The sequence below is a fragment of the Miscanthus floridulus genome, unplaced genomic scaffold (assembly GCF_019320115.1).
Source record: "Miscanthus floridulus cultivar M001 unplaced genomic scaffold, ASM1932011v1 os_1366_2, whole genome shotgun sequence".
Taxonomy (NCBI): Eukaryota; Viridiplantae; Streptophyta; class Magnoliopsida; order Poales; family Poaceae; genus Miscanthus; species Miscanthus floridulus.
This window is the reverse complement of record NW_027097676.1, coordinates 38,562-44,425: the sequence shown is the minus strand read 5'-3', so window position 1 is coordinate 44,425 and position 5,864 is coordinate 38,562.

Genomic DNA, 5,864 nt, shown 5'->3' with positions numbered 1-5,864 from the left:
AGAGTTACAGCGGGAATAAAGCTTAATGGTGATTCATTAACATAGGAAACATTTATAAACCAGATATGATGACAGATCATAAAACTTTTCTTCTAAAAACTTTTAATGGGGGTTATAAATAAACACTACGGTCATAGCGTGAAAGGAATCCTCTCTGAGTCCACCAGAAGGTTTTCACACACAAGAGTCAGCTCTATGTATCCTCCGATAACAGGGGGAATAAAACCCTGAGTACTTGATTGTACTCAGCAAGACTTATCCGACAGAAGGAGAATAAAAGTGTCGGTGCGAAAAGTGACCAACAAGTAAATATTTATAGTTTTGTCATGCATTGTGATCGGATGTGGCTTAGCACTCAATGACACAGGATTTATACTAGTTCAGGCAACATGCCCTACGTCCAGTTTCAGTCGGTCGGAGACTTTATTCCTGAGCCCAGGTGCTCGAAGTTTGCTGTGGGGTTACAAACGAGTAGGAATAAGAAGGGGGGTGTTAAAGGCTCGGTCAGACTCTGAACCGAAGGGCTGAGAGTGACGGGAGCTCTAACGTGCGCTAAGTATTGGAGCGTGAACTCTGTATAGCTTTAGAGTTCTAGAGCTATGGATCTGTTTCAAATGCTTAGATTGTCTAGAGCCAGCCAGAGAGTCTAAATGACCGTCCTCTATTGGGAGACAGCATATCTCCTTTTATAGATGAAGGGGATGGCCTTACAAGTTTAGAGAGAAAGAAAGAGAATGTATATGTGTGCTTCCTAGTCTTGTTTCCCACACTGTGGGGTATGAGACGGTTGTCGGCACCCACAATACTGTTTATGTCTAGACGCGTTTGGCAAGCTCTATCATGTACTCCTGGCATGCCCCGATGGCACAGTCCTATAGGTGCATAGGGCATGGCAGGGTATGACAGATGATGGTGCCAACAACACTATTTGGGTTCTGACACGCCTAGAAGGTTCCATAGTGCCTATCTGGTATGGCCTAGTGGCACCGTCCTGTAGGTGCGTAGGGTATGGTCCTCGATATTGCAGTTTGACTTGAACGCCTTACCTTATCTGCTCCTCCTGATCCTCGGGCCTCTACAGAGCGGCCTTCCCTAGTCGGTCATTCCCGGTCAGCTCCGACCGTGTCGGTCGAAGAAGAGCTGCAAGTAGAGGTTCGACGTATTTTTGGTCGAAAAAGGAGGTCAAAGTCGGACTGTGTCCCCTCCTTGGCTAGGCCTTCCTGTTGGAGACCAGATCATTCTCTTGGCCAATCATTTAGGTAACTGGCCTGCCCAGGAGGCTCGTGTTGTCGCTACGCCATCTGCTGGGCCAGGTTTTTACTGAGGAGTGGTTACATTGGGGACCCTGGGTTTATGAACCCGACAGGAGCCCCCAAACCCTTTTGGGACTTTTATGAAGTCACGAAGGGGTTGTTTACACTCATTTTATGAGCGTATCCGGTGGGTGTAATATCATGGGTCACCGTCGGGTGAGGCAGAGCGCCAACCCACACGTCGGGCGAGGCCGAGGGGTCGGGCAAGATGGAGCGCCATCCTAGGTGTAGGGCATGGCCAAGGGGTCAAGCGAGACAGAGCACCAAACCAAGCATCGAGTATGAATGAGGGGTCAGGCGAGAGGGAGTGCCAACCCAAGCGTCGGGCATGGCCGAGGGCTTTGGCGAGATGGAGCGCCAACCCAAGCGTCGGGCGTGGCCAAGGGGTCAGGCGAGACAGAGCACCAACCTAAGCGTCGGGCATGGCCGAGGGATCGGGCGAGACGGAGTCACCAACCCAAGCATCGGGTGAGGCCAAGGGGTTGGGTGAGACAGAGCGCCAACCCAAGCGTCGGGCGTGGCTGAGGGGTCGAGCGAGACAGAGCGCCAACCCAATCGTCGGGTGTGGCCGAGGGGTCAGGCAAGATGGAGTCACCAACCCAAGCGTCGGGCATGATCGTGGGGTCGGGTGAGACGGAGTCGCCAACCCAAGTGTTGGGCGCGGCCGAGGGGTCGGGCGAGACAGAATCACCAACTCAAGCGTCAAGCATGGCTGAGGGGTCGAGCGAGATGGAGTCACCAACCCAAGTGTCAGACGCGGCCGAGGGGTCAGTCTAGTTTCATGCATTACCTCATCCGTAGTTTTCGCAACTAGAGGGGTTAAGCTAACATCGCTTGCCTCGATGGCTCGAGTGATGCGCTCAGTGAGCTTAATAACAGATACGTTCAAGTGGAATCTGGGTCCGTCATTCATAATGGGGTCAGCATAGCCCTCATGTGGCATTCCACTACTCCTTAACCCGCTTCTAGGCAGATGCCTGAGTCATTCTAGAGACTAACTTAGGTGGCCCGCTGGCCTCCCCTCGATGCAGATTCTATGGGCATGGCTCGAGGTTAGGATCGAACAAGAAGGTCGAGATGACCCTGTCTGCTTTGGAGCAGATCGGGCAAGGGCCGCTGGGGCTCATCTACGCTTTTCTCCCCTGGCTCTATTTGACGTGAGGCAGCCTTCGAGCCCTTCGTGGGTCGACCTTTGAACCCCGGTCGGTCTTCACTCATATCAAATGAGGCGACTACCGCTTTGTGATGCAACACAAAGCGTTGTGATGCAACAATTGCACATGCAATGCTTGGATGTATGGGATGAATGTATGAATGCATGCATGAAAATGTATGAATGAATGATCATGCACTAGAAAACAAAAAGGGGTTTTGGTAACGTTACCTTGATAACTCGAGTGATGGGTCTGGGGAGCTCCTATCGGATATGTCCGAATGGGATTCGTGTTCGTCGTTCATGATAGAGTTGGTATAGCCCGCATGGGGCATCCCACTGCTCATTACCTATCTCTCGTCAGCCACCCGGGCCATGTGAATGATCTGGGTGACCCATTGGTCTCTCCTCGATGGAGATCACATTGGTGGGCCCCTCCAGACCCTTCCTGGGAAGGTGGAGAGGTGTTTGCATGTGGTTTGCGCCGTGTTTCTCGTGCCTGGGTTGTGGTAGTGGTGGACTCTACCTAGGCCATGTCCCATTAACCAAGCGACATCTCGTTGGGTAGGGCACGTCCCATCAGTCAGGGTGTGTCCCACCGCACGCCTCTCCACCTTAAATAGGGGGAAGGGAGAGGGTTTTGCTCCCATTCTTTCGCCTTTCTTGAACTGCTGCCTCTTCTCCTTCCTCATTTTTGCCAAGATAGTTCGTGCACAGTGGCAGTTTCTAGGAGAGGGTAAAGCGAGAGAGAGGAGAACTCATAGATTCATTCATGAATCCGAGGCGCGATGTTGAACTAGAGGCCTTCCAACGTGGGTGAGGAGGTGCTGGCCGCCTTTGCTGAGAAGGGGCTACTCCCATCGAAGGACGTGGCACATTGGAGGGCTCCTGCGCTGAGAGAAGTTGTTCTGCCACCCTAGGCTAATGAGGTCATTTCCTTCCTTGCCTTCCACGAGCATGGACTTGGGTGTCCGTGCACTGGTTCTTGCACGGGCTCCTCAATGAGTGGGGCCTGAAGCTATAGCACCTCAACCTGACTAGGGTGCTGCACATTACCGACTTCATCACCATCTACATGGCCTTCCTCGAGATGGATCCGCACGTGGACCTCTTCCGATGGATCTTCAGTGGGCGAGCCCTATCCGAGAGGAAGACACCCAGAATTGCGCCAGTTAGGGGATTCGCATTGAAGAAGAAGTTGAAGCCGTCGACCCCCTACCCTACGTACTCCCCCTGTGACTCCAATCGAGGGTGGCACGATGAGTAGTTCTACATCAGGAACCCAGTGGAGGTGTCATTCTCGTTGTTCACCGGAAGAGGGCTAGAGAGGAGGGAAAGTTGGTCGTGGGGTCCTACTGGTTAGCAGAACAAGTTGGAGGTTATTGAGGCGGAGCTCCAGAAGCTTGTGCAGCATGGCCTCAATGGGTTGTGGGTCTTCCATACCTTCTTCCGCCATTAGGTCACCCCATTGGTGGAGAGAAGGTGGTCGATGTGGGAGTACCTCGGCCCAATGGAACCTGGCCGCGCGTCGCTGGAGGAGTTGGCGAAAGATGAAGTCTAGAGTCGACTTGATCGGGTGCTGCAGTTGAGGGACAAAGACTCCCTCAAAGGGATGCCCGGACCACTACATGCCATGAAGCTATCTAATTTGGTATGCCCCCCTCTTCTTTTCCCGTGACCTTTTCCTCCTTGCTCTTCTCTATTTTAATTGATTTCGAGTTGCCCATTTCGTAGGGACTCATGGATTACAAATCCTAGCAGCATCTTCCGAGGGGGCCAGAGGGTGCAGCTTAGCAAGCTACCTAGAAGGAGGCGGTGCTTGCCAAGAAGAAGAAGAAAGATGAGAAGGCCCGAAGGAGGTTTGAAAAAGAGAAGGAGATCAGCTAGAGGGTCCGGGGGTGAGAGCCAGAGCGACATGGAGGTGGAGCTAAGTCGGAGCAGTCCATGGAGGTGGGTGGTGACCCAAGTGCCTGCGGCCACATCTGTTGGTGACGGGCAGGATACGGAGACACATGGTGATGTTCCTGAGTCAATTAAGCATGCCACGAGCGAAGACACCTCCGTCGAATGAGAGGCGAAACAGGCGCAGACGCCACGCCCTTTGAAGGTGTCGTCAACTTTGTGCCCCCTCCTTTGAGTGTGGTAGAGCACACTAGTTGGTTGGGGGTCATGATCGTTCCCCTACGTCTTTGGGGTTGGCGCATGTGCGTGCCCCCAACGGGGAGACGCCCCACCAGTTGCTCTGATGGGTTTGCCATGAGCTAGTGGTCGCGGCCATTCACGGGCTGATCGAGAACCGGCCTGGTTGGCTCCTGCTTTGGTCAATACGAGGTGGCATGGGTCATGACCCATGAGCTATCCTCATCTAGTTGGCTCACCATCAGCTGGTCAGGGCTTTAGGGCTCTACCGCTTACATCTAGGTAAGCATTCCTGCTCCCTCATGTTCTCATAGTAGAGTTTTTAGTGTGACTAACAAGCGCTTGTTTGATAGCAACTAGGGGCTAGTGGGACTAGGAGTCTCCCCACCTTTCGTGCGAGAAGAGTGGAGACCAAGCCTATAGCGGGTCGCAACGAGCAGTGGAGGAAATAGGCTAGCGGCAGCACGACCTTCCTTACTGGGGGTTGTGTCTTCCTGACCAGTTGCGAGCATGACAGCAGTGACGACGGCGATGATGGCAGTGATCTTGGTGGTGATAGCGGAGGTTGGGTCAGAGGTGACCCTTGTGATCCCTCCCCCAATAGCTGTGGAGGAGGAGAGGGGGGAAACCAGGCTCCCTGTCTCGTCTAGTGGAGGAGAGCACGGTTCGCCTACCTGGTCAGAGCTGGAGGGGTCAGGAGGAGCCATGGCTAGGCCAAAGGTAGAACATCTGCTGGAGAGCCATGGAGTTTAGGTGGTGGAGATCCCCATCTTCGGCGAGGAAAACACCAGGGTGGAGCCATCGGCCATCCCGCCGTCTTGGGAGCTAGTGATGATTCGGTCGTCGCATGATACTGCGATGGCTAGATCTTCCAGCAGGTTGGGGGCGACCCATGAGCTGGTGTGGCCTTGCCCCGGTGAGCTGAGAAAGGCCCGGTTCATCCTTTATGATGAGGAGGAGGTGAAGCTCTAGCATCTGCTTAGGGAGAGAGGACTATCGATGGAGTCTGATCTCGCCCTTACCAAGGCAAGGCTCAAGGAGGCCTTGGAGAGGGTTGAGCTCATCCATCAGGCAGTGACAGTCAACCTACCACACATTGCAGAGGTAAGTTCTCTGTGTTTTTGGTGTTGTCCTTGACTCCTTGGCTTTTCACTAGTTGTCTCAGCATGCCTGCTTCTTGTCTCATAGGATCTAGAGATGATGTCGATCCATAAGTCCCATTTTCTTTGGGAGGAACACGGTCGGATGGAGTAGGAAGC